The sequence below is a fragment of the Sapajus apella genome, unplaced genomic scaffold, assembly GCF_009761245.1.
Source record: "Sapajus apella isolate SASKATOON/1434 unplaced genomic scaffold, GSC_monkey_1.0 scaffold177, whole genome shotgun sequence".
In the NCBI taxonomy this organism is placed as follows: Eukaryota; Metazoa; Chordata; class Mammalia; order Primates; family Cebidae; genus Sapajus; species Sapajus apella.
In genome coordinates this window covers 1,202,291-1,226,989 of record NW_022437117.1, presented here as the reverse complement: position 1 = coordinate 1,226,989, position 24,699 = coordinate 1,202,291, and the positions used below count along the sequence as shown (strand labels likewise).

Genomic DNA, 24,699 nt, shown 5'->3' with positions numbered 1-24,699 from the left:
AATGGAGAAATACACCAACTACATGTCTTTTCAAGTTTCAGTGCTGAGCATGCTGTGTTTGTTGTCTCATATAACTGGACTAGTAAGTTTCCTTTGGAAGAGAAGAGTCTTCAAACATTTTAGAAAGTTAAGCTGCTTTTTAAGTGTTAAGTAAACATTTTAAAGATAATAGGTAAAAATTGATTTAGTAAAATTTTGACCTTTAAAAATTCTGCATGAGACCTGAGTGTTGCAAACTAAGAACCGTGTGCTTGTTTTTAACACAGAAGATATACATCTCCAGGTTTTCATTTTCCTTTTTCTCATGAATTAGTATTCAAATTCTGCACTTTGAAATGCCACAGAGGAGAAGGTTTATCTGAGCTAGATGATGGGTCAAATGAACTTAAATTTGTTTAAATTTGCCTTTTTCTTTCCTTCTCATTAATTACTGGATTGCCAAGAGTCTGTTGCTCTGTGAAAGTTTTCCTTTCTTTGAACATTCAGAATATGGTGTTTTGTAAGTGATCTAAGAGCCAGCTCTTCCTAATGAAACGTGGCCTAAGAGAAGAGCCTGTTTGGGTTACTAGTGTCTTTTATGATTTTCGGGTGATTTATTCACTTCTTTAACTGTCCCCAGATGAGTTACCCTACCCCAGAAGGGTAGGGTGGCACATGTGGAGTATTAAGGAGATGACTCTTTTTTTTTTTTGAGACGGAGTTTCGCTCTTGTTACCCAGGCTGGAGTGCAATGGCGCGATCTCGGCTCACCGCAACCTCCGCCTCCTGGGTTCAGGCAATTCTCCTGACTCAGCCTCCCCAGCAGCTGGGATTACAGGCACACACCACCATGCCCAGCTAATTTTTTGTATTTTTAGTAGAGACGGGGTTTCACCATGTTGACCAGGATGGTCTCGATCTCTTGACCTCGTGATCCACCCGCCTCTGCCTCCCAAAGTGCTGGGATTACAGGCTTGAGCCACCGCGCCCGGCCAAGGAGATGACTCTTAAACAAAGATAAATGAATTACTTATGATAATACACCATGGAACAACTTTCCACTACCGGTAAATATTTTATTTTTTTACAGAAATCTGTTTACTATCAAATAATTGCTAAGCATCATAGTTCTATAATAATAATAATAATAATAATAATAACTATCTCCTCATTGGAAGACATTTCATTTCAAACAAAGGCTGATTGTTTTAAAAATGGATGCATGTTGTTTATTTTCTAAATAAGCCTAAATATAACTTTTAACTTAAATTCAGGTTGCTAAAAAACCTCTTGCTATGGTTATGCATGTCAGGTAATTGGAAGGAACAATAATTATTGCATTTATTTGCTCAATATAAGCAACTCCTCATATGTTCAGATCCCAAAGTGATGCTGTCTGATTGGACCTGTCCAGTTTCTCTCTATATATAGGCGAAAGTATTTAAAATCATAAAATCTTTTCTTCACTATGCAGCTGCTATTCACTGCCATTATGTAATGTCTTCCCTAAGAAATAGCTTATTTCTAGAACTCTGCTCAAAAACTTGCACAAATCATAACCTTTGGCCATGAGTTTAGGGTAGAGAAACCTCAATGTAAAGGTTGGATTGTCACCTCCCTGACCCATATCCTGAATACCCCTTTTCCTTTTCCTTTTTTAGCCAAGTGGTAATTTCTAAAACAACCTTTTTTCATAACTATTATAAAATGTTACTGTGTAGCATTCCACACTGAAATCAACTTTCCAAGATGAAAATGTAGGCCTTTGTTAATAGAACTAATAATTTCAATTTATTTTAGGGAATATTTAATGAACACCTACTATGTCCATACCATTTTACTTTATCTGCTGGTCATCCTTTGAGGCAATGCCATTGCATTTCTTGAAATGTGTTGTTTCATTTTTTGCTTTGGATTCACTCTTTCACACACATTGAGCGTGTACTGCATACTCTGATCAGTGGATACATTACTTGATTCTGCAAAATGCCTGCTGCATATGATGAAGGAGTTGAAGGCCTCTCTATCCTATTTTTAATGTAGCAAACACAAAAGCAATGTCTGTAGGGGAAACTACTGAAAATGTTAAAGACATTTGCAAAATGAAATAGTTTTTACCGTTTTTGTGTTTTAGGTGCAGTGCTGGATGTCTGATTTGAAAGTACAACAGTCCTATTCAAACATTTTCATTTGTCTCAAATCTTGACATTGTTCAGCACAGATTTTTTTTTTAAGTTTACTAGAGGAAACCAGTCTTATTCATTGTGGGAACTCAGTAAATGTTAAGCCAGATTTTCAACATAACCAGCATCAGGGGAATTAAGTTAATGCACTTTTGGAAACTGCATTAACTCTGCAAAATCAACAAGACCTTTATAGAGCTCACACAAAGAGAAGTCAGCTGCTACATGTATTTTCTCAAGAGTCAGTTTTTGGAAAATGTTAAAGCCATAAAAATATATACATACATAATTCTCAGGTGAATACTATTATGTAGATATATAATGAATGATACCATGTAGCTAAATAGACTAAAATACTATCTAGACTATAGGTTTTATGTAGGTTTTGATAATGGCAAGATAATTGTGAATGCAAAAGCCACCTTTGTTTTACATTTCAGATTAGCTTAACTATTTATATTTATAGATTTCACTCCTATCTATAAAATAGCCCTTATTTTTCTTGTTTTTACTTCTATTCATAGGTAAAGAAAATTGGGAGTTTTTTGTTTAACCTGAGTGGTTGTTTCTTGTAAAAAATATCATTTATTTTTATTTTTGTTATTTTTTTTAGAGATGGGGTTTCACTATGTTGGCCAGAATGGTCTCGATCTCTTGACCTTGTGATCTGCCCACCTCGGCCTCCCAAAGTGCTGGGATTACAGGCATGAGCCACCGTGCCCAGCCTAAAAAATATTTTACAAAAGTCTTTTTTTCAGGAAGTTTTCTTGGGTTGTTATTGTTCTCTGGATTTTTAAACAGTTGTGCTAATTTTGCCTTTGCTTTCAGCAGAATGCTAACTGGTTACCTTAACGACTTAAAGTATTGCTTCTGCTGGAGTTGTTCTTTCTGTTTGGAGAGCTCTCCTTGAGAACTAATTTGATAGCCAAACATGCTAAAACTGTTAGAAGGTTGAGGTGACTTACGGCCACAAACTCTGTAAAATTATTTGGCGAAAAAACATTATTTAATGCCATTAACATAATAAATGAACACGTCCAAACATCTAGTGAAAATTATAATTTTAATTAGATTTAGGACATATTTTATAATGTCAGCGCTTAATTTTCACAGTTGCCAAATTATAAAGTGAAATGACTTCTCATTTCTTAAGGAGACATTTTCAAACTTGTCTGTCTTTTCCTGGAATCAAGATAGTGACTACACATTTCAGTGTGGACCATCCGGTGCATCTTCAGGTTTATAGTAGGTTCTCAATGCATCGTTGAAAGTGATGAACGAGTGAACACTTCAGAATGAGTGACACACATATTAGATCTAGTGATGCACACTTTGCCAAACCATTAACATGTATGGAAGTACACCTGCTTCTCCACATGTAAGGCAAATAATTATGTCAATACACAATTCTGCCTTCCTTCTAGAACTGTGACCAATTACTGTATCCACAGTGCTTGGAATGTATATTTTGTCACCAACTGGTGCTTATGTTAGTGCTCCATCCTAGGCTGGTCATGTTTCTTGTTCTGGTCCTTTCTATATTGAGCCCTGGTTCTATGTTGCCTCCAATCTGCTCACTGAGATGCAGGTCCTCATTCTGTGCTGAAGAACATCATTCTGGCTGCTTTCTTGTACCAGAACCAAGGTACTAAAAGGCTTGTAGTCCCGAGGAGGACAACCTTGGGAGTTGTGAATAAAGGATCAGATAAAGTCACAAGTGACAGTTAGCATTCAATTGAATATTATTTCAATATTTATAAACGTTATGTGGTTTATAAAACAAGATAATAATGAAAGAAGGGAAAGTCTTTGGAACAAGATGGAAAATACTATTTTAAGAGCCATGGAAGTCAAATTAGTGATGCAGTTATCTGGGAGGAAATTACCAATTCCAATTTATCTTGAAATTTAAGTAATTATAGAACATAAACCTGGGGATGTGAGCTAAGTCATCACCATTGGCCTTTTGAAGTTTTAGAGTATGGGAAATAGAAACTATAAAAGGGGACTCTATGTGACAGGTAGTGAGAAAAATTGCCCTGGATGTCTGCAGTTTCAGATGTCATATTTGGCCAGGACCTCAGTTAAAATGGTACTCTCTTTCTTCCCCTCATTACAGCCTCCCACATACCTTTGAAAAGGTGACTGTCAAACTGTGTGGCTGGAAACATTGTTTTCGTTTTTTTTTTTTAAGACGGAGTTTCGCTCTTGTTACCCAGGCTGGAGTGCAATGACGCGATCTCGGCTCACCGCAACCTCCGCCTCCTGGGTTCAAGCAATTCTCCTGCCTCAACTTCCCGAGTAGCTGGGACTACAGGTGTGCGCCACCATGCCCAGCTCATTTTTTGTATTTTTAGTAGATACAGGGTTTCACCATGTTGACCAGGATGGTCTTGATCGCTTGACCTCGTGATCCACCCACGTTGTTTTCTTTTTGGGTAAGAATCTTCCACTCCAAAGAGATTTAGGAATAATATGTATATAGTTGAATTTTTAAGTGCTTTTAAACCTTATAATGTTAAATAGATTTGGTAGATTGTAATGTCTAAAGATTAGCCTTGTAATTACAATAAAAATTTATAATTGAGTAATTATTTCAGTTTTGTGACATTTAACTTGAAATTTTAGCATGTTTATAAATGATATTGGGACATTTAAGAGAACTGAAGAATCACCATACGATTTAATCTATTAGATTTGCCAGGTTATGTAGGAAGTTGGGAATATCTGTCAAACAAGGAAACTAAAAAGGTAACTGAATATGTTGTTTTGTATATAGACCTTGAAATGTTTATGATAATTTACTTCATTAATTAAAGGTCAAATCTCCCTTAAAAGTGAGTATAGAATCGGTTATATTTACAAGTAGATAAATAAGACTGGTAAACTGAACTTAAATGTTTGTGGAAGACTATGATTTTAAATTTGTAATTTATAACTCCAATAAATTGAATTACAATGAAAAAGATTTTGGAAATCAATCATTTACGACTCTTTTCTAGTCACATAAATCACCCTCCAGGGCATCCAAAATCTTGCATTTAACATTAGTTTCTCCATATGATGGGTCAGACTCAGTACTTAAAGTAGGGAGGCTTCCTTTTCTGGAAGAATTTTTGCTGCCATTTCTTGATTGCAAATGCATGAGCTGAAGAAAACTTTAGAAGTGTTGAACGTGTACAGAATATCTGATAAAAATGCTTCTCTCTATGTGTGAATGCATGGGAAGAATTCTATAAGTTTTCCTCAAATTAGTCTTCTTCAAATTAGAATAACCTCTGGGGTGAATGCTATTAAATATTTAGAATGGTCTCTTCAATGTTCATTATGGATTGGTTTCAGTATTCCACTGGTCAGCATAGCATTGGGGATGTTAGTAGTGTTTTTATATTTTCATATGAATGAGTAACACACAGTTTCAATTTCAAATTTCCTTTTCACTAGTTAACTATGGAGCGAACCTGAGAAACTTCATTAAAAGAGTATATTCATTTTACTCATGTGTCTAAATTGTTGGATTGTATGTTGAGGACAACTCTTGGTTTCTCTCTGGCAATGAAAAACATGAACTATGTGATATTTTTAATATTTTTGAGACCCTTTCTATTATTTCTAGGATGCTGAGTATGCTTTTTTAATAGTCAATTCAGATTATTGGATAGATGGGAGTGAGGGCAACTTATGCTATTTTCACAAACATTTGCCCTTCTCCTTTGAGCCTATTTCAATCTGCAGAAACTGTTTCTTTAAAAATTACATCTAATTTTCAGGGACATCAATTCAGTGTGCGGTGAGGTATTTTTCCTGAATAGTTTTAAAACTCTTATTCTTGCTGCTGTTATTATTTTAACATTGAAGCTGAACTCACTGGATGCTATAATTCTGCAACGTCTCTGTACAGGGAAAGCGAATCAATGAGAATGTGTTTCTTAAATGAATGTATAAAAGAGTGAGACTTGTTAATATTTTCTCAAAAATTCACTGGACAAAGGTAATGCATTCATGGACTCCATAAAGACAGTAGTATAAGGAAAACATTCATACCTCTGCCAACATTTTTGAAAGGCCAACAAGGCTCTCATTTGTAGAACACGTTACATTTTCCATAGTGTTCTCAACCATCAAACCAAGTTCATAAGAATGCTTTATTATCAAAAAGGCCCTACTAACAACTTGCAGTATAAATCATTCTAATTGGACAGATCACTGAGAAAAAATAAAGACATTCATTCACGAGGCATTTGGAAATTCCAGGTAGAAATGCTTTCAAACCAGGTCACACTTGGAAATAAAACTCTGAGTAGTAGACGGCCATAAACGAAATACTGCATCTTTCATTTCTGTATTTGTTTTTTGTGGCCCTAATGTACTTATTTAACAGTAATAACTGAGTGCCTCCTATGTGAGTGACATTCTAAAAATTGAAGGGTTATTTCAAAAGGGAGCAAGAAACAACAGTATTTTACCAAGTACTTGGTACGAAGGTATTCACTCTAATTCTTCAGGGAGTTGTAAGAGAGGTGTGCAAGGGAAACCCCTCAGAAGGAGATGGAGATTTGAGCAGGACTTAAAAGTTGTGTAAGATATGGAAAGTCAAAGAGAGGATTTTATTCTAAGCTAGTAAAAAATCATTCAAACGGCCGGGCGCGGTGGCTCACGCCTGTAATCCTAGCACTTTGGGAGGCCGAGGCGGGTGGATCACGAGGTCGAGAGATTGAGACCATCCTGGTCAACATGGTGAAACCCCGTCTCTACTAAAAATACAAAAAATTAGCTGGGCATGGTGGCACGTGCCTGTAGTCCCAGCTACTCGGGAGGCTGAGTCAGGAGAATTGCCTGAACCCAGGAGGCGGAGGTTGCGGTGAGCCGAGATCGCGCCATTGCACTCCAGCCTGGGTAACAAGAAAAAAACTCCATCCCCAATAAAAAAAAAAAAAAAAAAAAAAAATCATTCAAACAAGCCTATTCAAAAGTGGGCAAAGGATATGAACAGACACCTTACAAAAGAAGACATACATGAGGCCAACAAACATATGAAAAAATGCTCATCATCACTGGTTATTAGAGAAATGCAAATCAAAACTACACTGAGATACTGTCTCACGCCAGTTAGAATGGCCATCATTAAAAAATCTGGAGACAACAGATGCTGGAGAGGATGTGGACAAATAGGAACACTTTTACACTGTTGATGGGAGTGTAAATTAGTTCAACCATTGTGGAAGACAGTGTGGCGATTCCTCAAGGACCTAGAAATAGAAATTCCATTTGACCCAGCAATCCCATTACTGGATATATATTCAAAGGATTATAAATCGTTCTACTATAAGGACACATGCACACGAATGTTCATTGCAGCACAGTTTACAATAGCAAAGACCTGGAACCAACCCAAATGCCATCAATGATAGACTGGACAGGGAAAATGTGGCACATATACACCATGGAATACTATGCAGCCATCAAAAATGATGAGTTTGTGTCCTTTGTAGGGACATGGATGAACCTGGAAACCATCATTCTCAGCAAACTCACACAAGAACAGAAAATCAAACACCGCATGTTCTCACTCATAGGCAGGTGTTGAACAATGAGAACACATGGACACAGGGAGGGGAGCATCACACACTGGGGTCTGTCGAGGGGAAATAGGCGAGGAAGAGCAGGGGGTGGGGAGTTGGGGAGAGATAGCATGGGGAGAAATGCCAGATATAGGTGATGGGGAGGAAGGCAAATCGCACTGCCATGTGTGTACCTATGCAACAATCTTGCATGTTCTTCACATGTACCCCAAAACCCAAAATGCAATAAAAAATAACAATAATAAAAAAAAATCATTCACACTTCTTGTGTCTTTTTCTTCATTGTTCTGAATGTGTTGACATATAAGCATTCAATAAACATTGTGCCACATAATTATGTTCCATTAGCATGTGAAATTTTCATCTACAGAAAATTTTCATTTTAGATAATGCAGTTTTGAGGGTGTTGTCTTTCAGGCTGATTTCCCTCATCAAGACAGTAAAACTCTTTGGGATGGAGCTAAATATAAATATACTTATATATAGTATATATGTTAGTATATAATATATAATATGATTGTATATTATATATTTACATATATTAGTATATATTTATATAAAATATAATGTATGATATATAAATATATTATAATGATGCTTATATTAACATATATTATATTTATATCATTCCATATAGTATAAATAGTATGCTATTATAATGCCATTATAATATCATAATGGAGCTTATCCTAGCATAAGCTCCATCCCAAATGGTTTTATTGTCTTGATTAGGGAAATCATCCTCAAAAGACAACACCCTTAAAACTGCATTCTCTAAAATGAGAATTTTCTGTAGATGAAAATTTCATATGTTAATGGAACATAATTATCTGGTACATATATCATCTGTTATATCATGTATATAAATTATATATATATATAAATTAAACTTATAATATAGTTATATAGTATATGATTATAAATATATTAAGCATATACTAGATTGTATTGTAATTAGCAACAATTGATTACTAACACTTTTCCTCCCTAGTTAGCTATTATTGAACACTGTCTAGTAAGCCATGGAGTGAAAAGATGTTATATAATTTTGATTTTGTTAGGCTAATTTCCAGCAGTTAAGTGTAGCTCAATTAGTGTTCTGTTTCGACTATGTAATTCGAAAACTATGTTTTGTAAAAACCCGCAAAAATAAGAACAAGAACAAGAAAAGCAATGTCGTTTGAGTTATCGAAGGAGAATTCAGCCCATAGCTTTTCTCCATGCTTTGGCAGCTGTTTTAGAGCATTCATCCAGCTGCATTTGTCTAACACTTGAATAATGATCATGCAGTTTGTCAGATGCTTTTGGGAGAGAAATTCACTATGCAGAAATATTTAGTATTTAACTAATTTTTCCAATTATAGGTTTTTGATTAGGGTAAATTTATTTTGAATTACTCTGATGTTAAACCCAATCTTCATTAGTGTTCCATAGAATTATGAAACATTTGGATTATAGAAGCCTTTTTCCCATCTAGAAGGAGAACTCTCATTTTATAGATGATTAAGTTGAGCTTCAGAGAGAGATTAAACAACCTGCCCAAGGTTTTGAAGCCCAGGAGGCTTGGAACTCATATTCTGATATATAGTCGGACACTCTTCTTAGAGTATTTCCTGTAACAATGTATGCAGATAGAGAAAAAAACGTAACTTTTTTTTTTTTTTTTTTTTTGACCCCAAACATAACTATTTCTTATTGGTCATGGAGGGTCATGAGCTGTTAGCTCATGAAGTCTGTGAGGGAGTTACTGGAATGTAACTTATCAGTATGTTTTCAAGTCCTTAGAGCAGAGCTTCTTGACCTGTGTGCTGTAAATGGGTATGGGAGTGCTGGAGGTGGATGGACAGGGCCTAGGGTGGCAAAAAATCAGGAAAGCATTGAAATAAATCATTCCAGTATACTTTAAGTACATACAGAGAATTTTGTTTTTCTTGGCAGTAAAATCCACCCTCTAGGAAGAAACAAGCTTTTGTTGGAAGACTGCTCTGATGAACTTTTTGGAGGGCTGGGCCTTCAGGAAGGCTGAGAAGATAAAATTGGATGAAAGGGAGAGAGACATATTTGGAGGCTGTGTAGAGAGTCAGAGAGAGAGAAGAGAAAGACTTAAGGGCTGGTGGCTCAAGAGAAACTTTGGGGAAACAGAAATAAAGGATGGGGACATCAGCAGATCTACAGTGCTCCATAATGATTTGTGGAGTAAGTTACTTTGGGAGATGGGATGAAGTGCTTTATCTTGCTTCAAGATAGAGACGTAAAATCCAAGATTGCCCAAGGAAGAACAGTTTCATGTAAGTTACAATACAATTATGAAAACTTATTAGCAAAGATCAGATACTCACTACACCACAGTGTGTGGCATCTCCCATATGACTGACCATTTGGGAATCCTGGTCCTAAGAGAACATGACCACTGGGAATGGGCTTCTGGGAAGGGTGCTGTGGTGTGCAAGGGCAACCCTTGGTTATGTGCGCCACACAGAATGAATCGTGTTGTGTCGCTGGAAGTTAGGGGTGAATAATATAAATAACTGAAACTGGGTGAGGTTTCCTTTTAAAAAATCATACTTGTGTTAATCTGTTTATGTGTCTGCATTAAATTTTAATGTGACTGAGTGGAGAGGATTGCTTGGGCCCAGTAGTTTGAGACCAGCTTAGGCAAAATAGCAAGACTCTGTCCCTATTAAACGTTTCTTTTAATGTGAAAAATGTTATTTGTGGGGAATCACATATTTTTTGAGAATGTTTTCCAAACCAACAGTCAACACACAGTTTCTCAGAGGACTTTATTTCCATATTCGTGAAAGTTTTATGAAACATATTAAAATGTTGTAAGAATCATTGATAACATATTGCATGTTTAATAAACAGCCTTTATTAAAATGAAGAAATATGTACAGGAACTATATCTGGAATGAAGAGCCTTCTTCATTATTGGACAGAAAATAGTGATATGCATTATTGTAGGAATTTAAGAATATATGATATACATGTGAATGAAGTTTTTTTTCTTTTGAGTTTTGTCCTATGAGAAACTCCACCAAGATGATTAGTTGATGAATTCTGCTGGTCATTTATGGTCAGGATATTAGCAAGCAAAATATTCCATAGTCTTCTGGCTGATGTTTGTGTGAAAGGATGTGGTCTCAGATGAGCAGGAAATGGATAATAATGCAATGAAAAGACTGGAGATAACTTCACTGTTAATTTGGGGTAAAATTTATTTTGATTATAATATTATTTCTGGTGAAAGTATTAAGTCTGAATTATTCAGACAATTGCTTTAATTCTCCATTTGACATTTGACCTGTGCACAGATCTAACCTTTGGGTATTAATAAAGAGTGGGAGTTCAGAGCCTGATCAAGTAAGAGATTAGGAAGTAAGAGATGGAAAGAAAATTCTACCTATGCCAAGGGTCAATGCATGGTAATGGTAATGATTTGATTGGGAACTTTTATTAGCAGCCATTTCTTTGACAGACTAATAAAAATGACTTTTAAAGATTATTTTCCAAGTTATCTTATATAAATGGATTATGATGAAAAAAGTGTGAACCACATTTCATCTTCTTTCTTGCCTTCTGTTAAATATATATTCAGCTTAGAAACTAAATAGCACAGGATAAAACTTGAAATCATAAATTTTGTACATTCTTGGTAGTGCAAAGGTATTACATGATAATTCACAAGTAGAGAATTGTACAGGATAGTTGGGAAATGTTTTTTAACTCTCAGAGAATGCTCACTGGGCACACACATAACATGTAGCTGCCCAAAGCATTTCAGAATTAGAATTACAAAAAAACCCCAAAAACAAAACACTTGTCGTGAATGGTTTGTGAACCCAATCTCACCTGTGTGGGCAGGGCTACTTCTGATATGAAGATTTCTCCCTTCTCTTAAGTAAACAATAACTAAAATTGGCTTTTATCCAATCAGTTATTCTAAGATCACTGCAACTTTTTTCTCTTGAAAAAAGGAGTTGCCCTAAAAAAGTTGCATTTGCTTTGCCCTCTTTCTTCTCTCCCCCCTCTAAAGGAAAAAAGATACATGTGTGTTGAAATAGCAAAGATTTCATTTAAAAATACTTTTTAGATAATCAGACTTGCTCTTTGCACAGTGAGGTCTTTGGTCTCTGGGAGATGTGCTGTATTACTGAATTCATTTCTGGAGTCATCTTTAATGGGGCTGGGGAATCAGTTGGGTGGCATAAGAACTGCTGGTATGACCCACCATGCTTTGTGGCCTGGGGTCTCTCTGTGTAATTCTCACAACTTGACTTTGAGATAGATCTAAAAAAGTGAACCATCAAATGTTGGAAATATCACATAAGAAATTAAAATAGGCTGGGCATGGTGACTCCTGCCTGTAATCCCAGAACTTTGGGAGGCCAAGGCAGGCAGATCACTTCAGATCAGGCGTTCGAGACCAGCCTGGCCAACATGGTGAAACTCCATCTTTACATAAATACAAAAATTAGCAGGGTGTGGTGGCACATACCTCTAATCCCAGCTACTCTGCAGGCTGAAGCAGGAGAATAGCTTGAACCTGGGAGGTGGAGGTTGCAGTGAGATGAGATTTTGCCACTGTACTCCAGGCTCGGTAACAGAGCCAGACTCTGTCTTAAAAAAAAGATAATGGAGATTATTGAAAAGAATAAGATAGGTGGAAATATAATATTTAAGATTAAAGAAGAAGGCTGGGTGTGGTGGCTCATGCCTGTTATCCCAGCACTTTGGGAAGCTGAGGCAGGACAATCACTTGAGCCAGGGAGTTTGAGACCAGCCTAAGCGACATAGCGAAACCCTGTCTTCACACACAAAAAAATTACAAAATATTAGCCAGGTGTGGTGGTATGCGCCTGTAGTCCCAGCTACACAGGAGGTTGAGGTGGGAGGATGGCTTCAGCCCAGGAGGTGGAGGCTGCAGTGAGCCAGGATCACACCACTCAACTCCAGCCTGGTCGATGGAATGAGACCTTGTTTCAACAAATAATAAAAATTAAAATAAATTGAAAAGAAGAAAGTGAAGCCAACTGAAAACAAAATGCATTAAAACACAGAGAAAGTTAGAAAATAAAGTTTAAAGATGAAATAGAAATGCCAAGGAAAAATGTTTATATGTTATGGAAAGCATATGAACTTACTGTATATTGTTGCTCACACTTATATAATGCTTGATATATGCCAAGTGATGTTTAAAGGCACAACTTACAGACATTTTGGGATTTAAACTATAATTATCCACATTCTATAAATGAGGAAACTGAGACCCAGAGAGATTAAATGATTTATTTAACATCACAGGTTTGTAAGTGGCAAAACTAAGATTAGGATATATATGTATAGATAGCTACATTCTTAAACAACTACACAATTCAGTATGTTAGACAACTATTTATTGTGTCTTCATCCTTTCTGAGATTAGCGCCTCTCTTCCCTTTTTGGGGAACTGTTCCTTCTTTCCATGTGATTTGAGCTGTCATGTTCTTAGACACTCTCTTTCCTTGTTTTCAAAGTAAGCATCCGTTCTACCATCTTTTCTTGATTATACAATGTGTTTCCAAATATTATTTTAGAGTCTCCGCATTTTCATCAGATAAAAGAGGATTATCTCCCTTTTATAGGACAAATAATCATTTCCACTTAAAAATGGAACTGTATTAAAAACAAAATTTTGGCCAGGCATAGTGGCTTATGCTTGTAATTTCAGCACTTTGGGAGGCCAACATGGGAGGATTGCTTGAGGCCAGAAGTTTGAGACCAGTTTGGGTGACAGCAAGACCTGGTCTCTACTAAAAAAAAAAAAAAAAAAATTAGCCTGGCATAGTGGTGCATACCTATAGTCCTGGCTACTCCAGAGGCTAAGGTGGGAGGGTTGCTTGAACCCAGGCGTTGGAGGCTGCAATGAGCTATGATTGCACCACTGTACATAGCCTGAGTGACAGAGCAAGTCTCCATTTCTAAAAAAAAAACCCAACCCCCCCCACCAAAGTTTTAATGTTATTTTGAACATTCATATTAGTTAATTTAGAGACTGGTAACAAAAAAAAAATTCTGATTTCAATCGATTAATTATTCTAATTAATTAATTAATTAACATATTTTATTAATTGCTTATTTAAATCAGATATAATATTAGTAAAAGATTGATAAGAGCATGTACCAGTGACAATTTTCTGAGACATTAAGTTTTTTTTAATATTTAGGACTATTAGCCTACGAGTGCATGTGTGTGTATGTGTGTGTATGTGTGTGTGTACATGCATAAACATATGTATATATACATAAATACATATATGTACATATATACAAATGTGTGTGTATACCTATGCGTATACATACATTTAAATGGAGTATGTTTATCTAGAAAATCAAGACAGAAACTGAGAGTAAATAAATATTTAAAAATGGAAAGGCAAATGGCTTTTCAAGATAGCCCTGATTTTAGATCAATGGAAAAAATCTAAGCAGTTATTTTAACTAAAGTATCTGGTGATCATAGCTTGGAGGATCTGGAATTTTAAGGTGGGTGGCTCATTTGACTTGAAAATCCACTGTTTTTTCTGAAGTAGGTGTTGCCATGGTGACAGAACGGCTTAGCAACTGAAGACTGATTTCATTGGCTGGCTGTCTGCAGACTTGCTTGTTGAGTGGCATTAATATGTTGCCTCCTGCTGTTTTTTATTGAGGAGACCATCTGGCATTAGCTGTATTTAAAGGTACAGTTCTGTTAGACAAAGAATACCAGGTGATATACACTGAGGTGTTAAAAATAGGTTTTGCAGGAAGTTTCACTTCCAATCACAGCCTATTATAACCAATTAATTCACGAATCTAGACTTTGACACTAGGCATTACAAGATTTTGCTGTTGTACTTACTTATATTCTAAAAATTTAATTGCTTAAATATACTTTATTTAATGATTGTATTAATTTTGATGTACCTAAAAATTAATCTACTTGATAAACTGTTCTCTCACATTATATGTTCACAAACCAGAGATATAGTTTTTAAATAATGATTACTGAGGGTGTTGAATATATCATAGCATAAATAGCTATCAGCTTTTCTTTTACTTTTAAGGGTGATAAAAATAATGGATTTTCAAGTAACATGTATTGAGATGTCAAATGCATCTATTATACTAATTATAACTGTTGATTCTAAACAATAAATACCTGTTGTACATCTGTGAAAAGACATACGCTCTTTTTTTTTGATACGATCTCACTCTGTCACCCAGGATGGAGTGCACTGGTGCTATCTTGGCTCACTGTAACCTCCACCTCCCAGGTTCAAGCGATTCTCTTGCCTCAACCTCCCAAGTAGCTGTGATTATAGACACACCACAGCGGCTAATTTTTGTGTTTTTAGTAGAGACAGGGTTTCACCAGGTTGGCCAGGCTGGTCTCGAACTCCTGACCTCATGTGATCCACACGCCTCGGCCTCCCAAAGTGCTGAGATTACAGGCGTGAGCCAACATGCCTGGCCACACACCCTCTTATTAAGGAGTTTCCAATATAGTAGGGAGGATAAGACACATGCACACATTATGAAAGGACAGAAAATGGCAAGTACCTTAAGAGTAATACAAAGTGAAATCTGAGACTGAAGAATGGAGGACACATTTAATAAGGATACTCACTCAAGACTTCTGATTGGCTTAATCTTGTCCAGTGTAGAAGAGAGAAGAGAATTCTAGGAGCAACAGTAGCATGCATTGGTGTTATAATCCCAGCTCCTCTAAGATTAGGTTCCACGGTGATGTTCAGAGGGTAACAGCAGAGCACTTTGTGCTTAGAGCTTGCTGTACAAGTAGAGGAAGCAAAATCTTTACAAGTAGTTTTTGGCCATATCATGAATATCCTTAAATGCTAGGCTGAGGATTTAGACTTCATTTGTTCCGGAGTTAATAGAAATAGACCATTTGTGAGTTGCTAATTTAAGAAAAAGATACTGTATGCTTTTGACATATTTAGGGAGGTGTTGTGGATCCACCACCCGGAGAGAGATATACAGCCATCAGTTTAAAATGAAAATCATTTCATGGCAGAATTTGAGGACAGAGGAAAAGATTTGGGGGTCATTTGCTTGAGTGGTAAGGGTGAAAATGGTGACAAGCATAAGACCACTGAGGGAGGGAGAATAGACAAAGGAGGGAAAGTATATCAGGCAGAGACTTAGAACACACCAACTTTTTTAAGATTAAATGAGCAAGAAGAGAGCAGAGAGATGCAGTCAGAGAAAGAGAGCTAGTAGGTATAATTCAGAGCTGTAGTCTCAAGATAGGACTGGGGGCATATGACGATGTCAGATGCTGTCGAAGTTTAGGATACAGGAAAGGTCATTCACTCCCAGCACTGATTGGAAGTCACTGGGGACATTCGGGGAAGTAGTTTCAGTAGTCAAGAGGAAGAAGTCAAGCAAATGGATAAGGAGTACGTGAAGGGTGGTTTCACCTCTAATACTCACCATTTTTCTCACCCATTCATCAAACTAAGCCTTTCTTTTTTAAAGCCTAGTCAAGTGAAGCAGTGGCAGGAAAGAAGGAATAAAATAAGCTTTTTGAAAGATTACATATTATTTTCAACACACATTCATTTCTGAACTCACATCCTTGTGGCGGTCACTGCATTACTCTTTTCAAATGGTTTTCACAGAGGGCACTAGTGACTTCTTAATAGGGTTACTTTCTGTCTCAGTTTGCACCATATTCAGTGTTTCTGGGGTATTTGTTAATAGAGCCCTCTTTCATCCTCAAAACTGTCCTGCTCTGGATGATAAATTATGAGTTACCCCAGCTCTTAACCACTAATTCTAATTAGCAGTTTTCAATCTTTATCTTACTTGACCTTATTTGATATTTTTTTCTTTATAGCGCTGATTATTCTCCTTTAGTGTGTCTTGAAACTCTGGTTCTTTGATTTGTGCTGGATAATTCTTCTGGTTCTCCTGACACCCTCTCAGTCTTTCCTGAGGCTTTCTCTTTTTTCCACTATGTAAGTGGTGCCATTGCTTAGAGTTCTGTTCTTGGTCCTCGTTACACACATTTTCCATAGACAAGCTCATTCATAACAACAGATGCAGTTAACTAGAAGCCAGTGATGGAAAAATATAACCCTTGTTTCTCCCCCCCGAGCTTCAGATTGGCATATCCACCTGCCTAGTACACCTTTACTGTAAGTGCAACTTAACATGTGGACAAAAACTTGAGCATTGGAGTGAGACATAAGGCTGCTAGCTCTGTCGTTTAATAGCTTAATGATCTTAAAGAAGAAAGTCTCTATGGCTCAGCTTCCACTCTGCAAAATCATAACACCTGTCACATAAGGTTTATGTGCAGGTAAAATGAAGTAGCACATGTAATGTGCTCAGCACAATTCATGGCACACAACATACACTTCATGAATAGTGGAAATTATTATTATTTCCCAAACCTTATTCTCCTCCTGGTATTTCTTGTCTTGTAGAACATCTGTCTTCCTGAGTGGAGGAGGGTTCATGTATGGGGGAACATGAAATACTTTTGGAAAGATTGGGTGATACCACAATACATCACACCCTGAAAGCTGGACAGAGGAATTTAGATACTATGGTGGGTAACAGGGGCTTCTGCAGTCTTGTAAGCATGGAATGATTCTGTGGAAAGTGGTGTTGTAGCAAAATTAGTTATTTTAACATTAAGCCAAATGTGTTAAAAGTAGGCGGGAAGGCTGGGCAAAAGGTTGTTAAAGTAATACTGGCATAATTTGAGGAGGACTTGGAAGGGTGTGGTGACAATGGAATGAACAGGAAAGGATAACCAGGGAAAGGTGATAAATGAACAGATTATTTTATTTGTGTATCAGTTCTTTCTTCAGAAGGTTGTAAAATATTTACATCAAAAAGGTATATTTAATAAAGATGTCCTAAAGCTTCTTTATGGATCAAGAAGCCACTACTGTTTTGTACCAATTTATTTGTGAAAGAGAAGTAAAATGTGCTAATAATAATGGTGGCCAACATTTTCAGCCTGATTCTCTCAGTATTTGCTTAGATGCTTACTTAACCTCTTCAGATCTTTGAATGAATTTTATAAATAACTGGTCCCATTTATAACCTTTATGATTCTCATAGTTACATAGAATTACTGAGATGCATAATTCAGTCTTAAAGGATGTTGGTGTTTCTAGTGATTCTGGCCTGTTACATGACACCGTGTGATATAGTTTGGATATTTGTTCCTGCCCAATCTCATGTTGAAATATAATGGCCAGTGTTGGAGATGGGGCCTGTTGGGAGGTGTTTGGGTCATATAGAAAGATTCCTTATGAATGGCTTGACGCCATCCTCTGGTGAAGAGTGAATTCTCGTAAGATCTGATTAAGTGTGTGACACCTCCCCTGCCTTGCTCTCTTTCTCTCCATGTGACATGCATGCTCCCACTTCTATCATGAGTAAGAGCTCCCTGAGGCCTCCTCAGAAGCCGAATAGATGCCAGCACCATGCTTGTACAGCCTGCGTAACCATGAGCCAACTAAACTTCCTTTCTGTATAAGTTACCCAGTCTCTGGTATTTCTTTATGGTAATGCAAGAATGGCCTAATGCACCATGTAAATTAAAACATAAACCTGTAAATATGTCACAGAAAGATTTACTCTCCCCTGAAGAGGAGTCAATATGAAAACCTGAGGAATGTGGCAAGTAGAAAAACAGAAATGAGAAAACTACCCTTGTTTTTAAAAAATATTTTTAAGATACTTTTTCTTTGGAAATAGATTGTTGTTTTGAAATCTGAATGTAAAATGCCAGACTCTTCTTCCCTTTTTCTGGATTTGAAACAATCGAACACTGGGAAATTTCTGGTTCTGAACTAAAATGCAGGCACACCAAATTTGAACTCAGATTCAAAAAGTCAACACTGGGAATCAACTAGAAATTAACGAGGATTAGGAAGAGTATTTTGATTGCTATCTGATCCTTTCATAGCTCTGTACAACTTAATATAAGCAAGCTATTAAAAAGCAAAAACTGAAGGCGACTGTTTTCGTGATGTGTGTATCACAAAGGAAACCATCACCACCTGTCATTGAAACAAAGAAAGGCTCATGTCACCAAATGTGAAAAGATAGCAATGTAAAAAATTTTTAAAAATCATATTCTTGAGGCCATGAAACACATGTTCCAGAAAACAGTTCTTTAGAATTGCATTAAATAAAAATGCCTGCACACTGATGGGAAGCAGTGTGGAGTGGTATGAAAAATGTTACAGAAGGCTATGTTTGTAAAATCTGGAAGTTGGAATAGTTAATCATTGGGGCCCCAGCTCTAAAATCCTACTACCACTATTAATGTGACAATGATTTAATTGTTGAACAAAATTTAAATTGTAACATATGCCATGGGAAATGTGTTTTCTGGTTTGCTAACAACATAAAAAGAGGATGTTGAAAGCCTCTTGTAGTTCATGTTTTTAATTTAATTTTTTTAACAGAGTTTGGTTTTTATTGTTATGTGTTTGGCTGGATGCAGAATTGCCCTCACCACCCTTGGCCACACTGGCCTCCTGGGAGGAACAGGCAGAGATGGCTCCAGATGGCTCTTAGCTGCCGCTCTAGGCCTTGGGGCTTTTACAGTGAGCATAGTGGATTCCACCTTCCAGTAGGAAGTGCAAACTCTAATTCACAGTCAAACTTCACCAGGAGGGAGAGGTAGTCTTGGCTGAAGGCAGTTTAATCAGGGAGCAATCCCAATGCCAGAGTTTGTCTTCCTTTTCTTTCCTTTGATAAATCTAGACACCACTCTGTTGGAGAACCAGCACAGCCGGTAGCTGGGGTTAGTGCACTGACCGGGCGAGGCGTGAGACCTGCTCAGTGGGAGAATTTCTTTATAGGGCTGTTAGCGTGGTCAGCTAGCCGCTGGCATGGGATGAACTGTTTTCCACAGGCAGCCTCATACTTCTTGAGCTGGTCCGCTATCTACTGGGTGCCATACAGGTCCACAAAGCGGAAAGGCCCTCCAAGACAAGGCAGGAAGCTGAGCCCAGAGATGGCTCTGATGTCTCCCTCTGCATGTCTGGCCAACATCCCCTCTTATAGGCACATGACTGCCTCATTCACATATCTTGTCATCAGGCAGAACTGGATGTTTTCATCTGAGGAGACTTCAGACTTAGGAGGCATCTTCAGACTCAGTAAAATACTATCCATGTCAGAATTCAAATTCTTACTCGTTCCACTCTCCTGATAGATGTAAAAGCCCTTCCCAGACTTACGACCTAGGAAGCCCTTGGACACCATCTGTGTCAGCAGTTCTGGGTTTCCACCTCCAAACTGCTCCCCAAAGGCTTTGCCCATATCTTCCGCCACATGTTGTGCTACATCCACACCAACTTCATCCGCCACTGCGGTGGCATCCACAGGAAAGCCAAAGCTTGTGGTCAGGGAATCCAGCTTCTTTGGGTCAACTCCTTCCTGGAGGATTCCGATGACTTCAGACATCATGGGTGCAAGGCACCTGGTGGTATAGAAGCCAGGTCCATCCTTAACCACAATGATGACCTTGCCCTGCTTGACACCGACTGCTACAGCTGAAGCACTGGTGTTTTTGGAAGTTTTATCGATTGTGATAATCTCCAGCAGCTGCATCTTGTCTAGGAGAGAGAAGTAGTGCATGCCAATCACCTTCTCAGGTCTTTTACTGACAGCAGCAATTTCACTGATTGGGAGAGCAGATGTGTTACTGGCAAAAACACAGTGACCTGGAATCACCGCTTCTATTTCCTTTAGCACTCTGTGCTTAAGACTAAGGTCCCTAAACACAGCTTCAGTCACCATGTTGGCCTTTTCAAAACCTTGGCAATCAAGTTGGCCCGTCAAGTGGCTGAAGATGGAATCTTTTTCAGATGATGTTAGAGCTTTCTTCTTCACTTCATCATTAAATCCTTTGAACACTTGTTGCTGTCCTCGGCCTAGCCCAGTGAGTATGGCATCTTTAAGTATAGTCTTTAGCCCCTTATCCATGGAGACTTGGGTGATGCCTGCTCCCATCAGCCCTGCACCAACAATAGCCAGATGCTTAACATCCTTCTGTGGAGCTCCAAATTTATTCTTCTTGCATAGGACCTGACCACGGTAGAGTCCCATCAAAGCCTTTGATTCTTTGGTCATTGCAATCTCTCCAAATTTCTGAGATTCAGAGAGATAACCGGTATCACTCCCTTGCTCAATTCCAGTCTTGACCACATTAATTATTTTCAGAGGTGCAAGATAAAGGCCTTTAGTCTGTTTCACACTTTTTCTTCCACTTTTTTGTAAATCTGTTGCCTGACAAACGGAATAGCTATGGTGTACACTGTCAGTTTTCCCACCAATCTCCAATTCTTTATCTCTCTTTGCAGAGATCTTATCAGCCAGTCTTTTGGCGAAAGTAATTGCAACTTCTAGGTATTCGATTGTCCGTTCCTTTGGAGGTTTTAGTCCTGGCCCCGGGTTCCACCTATTAGTCAACCAGTCCCATTCTCTTTGCCTTGTCTGCATTAATGTTTCGACCAGTCAGCATCATGTCAAAAGCAACAAGCATATCCACCATTTTGGGCAGCCTTTGTGTGCCTCCTGCTCCTGGTAAGATACCCAGCAAGACTTCAGGGGCACCAAATACTGCTTTTCTGTCTTTTGTTGCTATTGTGTATTGGCAGGAAATGGCAAGCTCAAGTCCTCCTCCCAGGCAGGATCCACTGATGGCAGCTACAACAGGGTTTGTGGACTTTTCCTTTCTCAAATGTTCTCTACGCTTCTTGTGATGTCTGTGTTACTTCTGAGGGATCTTGCAGCAGCTAACAGGTTGATATCAGCACCTGCAATAAAGCAGCCTGGCTTTGATGAGATAAGGACGGCACTTCTGATGTGATCATTAGCCCAGATTTCATTCATAACATCTATGAACTCTGAATGCAGCTCTTTATTCAGTGTATTACCTTTGAATTGGGAGAGTTAATTTGAATCACTGCCACATACTCTTTGATCCATAGTTAATATGAGTTCTGGTCAGCAAAGCAGAAGACCCTATAAAATTGCGGCATATGTAACCTCTGGAGTGGAGGATTCTGAAGGCAGAGAAGTGACTGAGGTTGCCAGTCACCCGGTAGGCCACCATGTTGAGCTGAAGAGGACAGCAGTGGAGAGCGCTTCTCTTTAATTTCATTCTTTTCTTTTGTATTAGCGTTTTTGATTTATTATAACCAAAGAGAATGCAAATGAACTGACTTCACAGTTTTTTCCTCAGATTTCAGAGTTGAACTATTCTTAAGCTTCCTGCTTGCCTCTTTGATTAAATATTTTAATGGCTGAAAAGCTTTGTGGTCATTGAGATAGGATTCACATACCAAATAGTTCAAACAATCAAAAGTAAATTTCAATGGCTTATAGTATATTCACAGTGTTGTGCAGCCATTGCTACAATTTTAGAACAATTATATCATCACCTGAAAAAGAAACCCCACATCCATTAGCAATCACTCCTCATTTTCCCATTTTCTCCCAATCCTGCTCCAATAACTCTAGGCAACCAGACTGATCTACTTTTTGTTTCAATAGATTTGCTTATCCTAGACATTTCGTATAAATCAAATCATGCAATCTGTGGTCTTTTGTGACTGACTCCTTTAACTTAGCATAACGTTTTCAAGGCTCACCCATGTTGTAGCATGTATTAGTACTCCATTGTGTGGATTTACCATGTTTTATTTTTCCTTTCACCAGTTGCTAGAGATCCTGGTTGTTTCCATTTTTTGTCTATTATGAACAAGTCTGCTGTGAGCATTCATGGGCAAGTTTTTGTGTAGATACGTGTTTTTATTTCTTTTGGGTATGTACCTAGCAGTGGAATTGCTGGGTCATATTGCAATTATTTGTTTAACATTTTCAGGAACTGCCAAGCTGTTTTCCAAAATGGCTGCACCATTTACATTCCCATCTGCAGTGTAGAAAGTTTCTAATTTCTCTACATCCTCGCCAACTTGTTCTTTGCTGTCATTTTGAGATTATAGCCATTCTACTGGGTGTGGAGTGATATTTTAATACTGTTTTGATTTGCATTTTCCTGATGACTCATGACATTAAGCATCTTTTCATGTGCTTATTGACCATGTATATCTTTTTTGGAGAAATTTCTATTCTTTTCTTTTCTTTTTTTTGAGATTGGGTCTGGCTGTGTTGCTCAGCCTGGTCTTAAATTCCTAGGCTCAAGGGATTCTGCCACTTCAGCCTCCCAAGTGACCCAAGTGGGTTGCTGGGATTATAAGCATCATGCCAGGCTCCATTTTTTTTTTTTTTTTTTTTTTTTGAGATGGAGTCTTGCTTTGTCTCCCAGACTGGAGTGCAGTAGCATCATGATCTTGGCTCACTGCAACCTCTGCCTCCCAGGTTCAAGCAATTCTCCTGCCTCAGCCTCCCAAGTAGCTGGGATTACAGGCACCTGCCACCACACCTGGCCAATTTTTTTTTTTTTTTTTAGTAGAGACAGGGTTTTGCTGTGTTGGCCAGGCTGGTCTTGAACTCCTGGCCTCAGGTGATCTGCCCGTCTTGGCCTTTCAAAGTGCTGGGAATACAGGCGTGAACCACCGTGCCCAGCCCATTTTCTTTCTAGAGACAGAGTTCCTCTGTATCTCAAACTCCTGGCTCCGGGGATCCTCTTGCCTCACCCTCCCAAGTAGCTGAGACTACAGGCATGTGCCACTGCATCTGGGGCTGTCTATTCATTTTAAATTGGGCAATTTGTCTTATTATTGTTGAGTTGTAAGAACTCCCTATGTATTCTGGAACCAAGTTCCTTATCAGATACATGATTTGCAAAAATGTTCTCCCATTCTGTGAGTTGTCTTCTTTCTTGATAGCGCCCTTTCAAGTATAGACGTTTTACATTTTGATGTGGTCCGATTTATGTATTTTTTCTTGTGTTTCTTGTGCTCTTTGTGTCATATCTAAAAAAACCATTGCATAATCTAAGGTCACAAAGATTTACACCTGTGTTTTTTTCTAAGAGTGTTATAGCTTTAACTCTCACATTTAAATCTTGGATCCATTTTGAGTTAATTTTTTTATGGGCTAGGCTTGTAGAGGGTCCACCTTCCGTCTTTTGCAGATGGATATCCCATTGTCCCAGCACAACTTTTTGAAAAGACTGCTATTTTTTAAAAAATCCACCCCTCATCAATGTTTTTATAAGTCATGAATTTCATAGGTGAGTAGAGGTAACTCAGAGACAGCAAAAAACTTGATTAATGTCATCAGCTAATAAGGGGTGCAGTAGGAATTTAAAAGCCTTAGATTATCTCTTTCCAAAAGCCATACTTGTTCCGATATACCAGTAGTTCTCCATTTTGAGCCAGCATCAGAATCACCTGGAGGGCTTGCTAAAACTCTGGCTGCTGGGGTCCCATCCCCAGACCTTCCCCGATTCAGTAGGTCTGAGGTAGGGCATGAAATTTTGCTTTTCTAACAAGTTCCCAGGGATTCTGATGCCACTGGTTCAGGGACACACTTTGAGAGCCATTGTAGTGCACTGTGATGGTTCGCCTATGTATCCTGATACCTGAAGAGCCTTCAGTTGGGGTGGAGGGAGACAGAGAGAAAATAATATAAAGTCAATAATAGTTACAAAGGGCTAAGTGTGCATAAAGGAAGAAAACAGTAATCCTGATTAGAATATTGAAAAAGTTCCTGCAGGAGACATTATGGAATGGATTGGTTTATGGATAATCTCAAGTGTTTTCCTTCACCTGGTGAAATCAGACACCAACTGTCTCTCCTTAGATCCGTTTGGTCACAAGTATGCCTAGAGCAGCTAAGCTCTTGAGCACATAAGCAAGTATGTCTGTGGTGGAGTGGGTGGTGGCTCTGGAATGGTTGATGTGGGAAATGCAGAGAGAGAACTTAAATGTCAGATTATGACACTGAATACAGGAAAGTAATGG

The 24,699-nt window shown here is 38.0% G+C and overlaps 1 protein-coding gene and 1 pseudogene across 2 annotated transcripts in view; one reads left to right on the top strand and one right to left on the bottom strand.

Annotated features, from left to right (window-relative positions):
- The window catches only part of CPE (carboxypeptidase E), a 136,294-nt gene that overhangs the window by 8,144 nt on the left and 103,451 nt on the right, over window positions 1–24,699 (top strand). The gene's annotated exons all lie outside the window — the stretch shown is intronic.
- On the bottom strand, window positions 19,218–22,321 carry LOC116542981 (annotated as a pseudogene). The gene has a single exon (XR_004265431.1). The product of XR_004265431.1 is annotated as a trifunctional enzyme subunit alpha, mitochondrial pseudogene (transcript).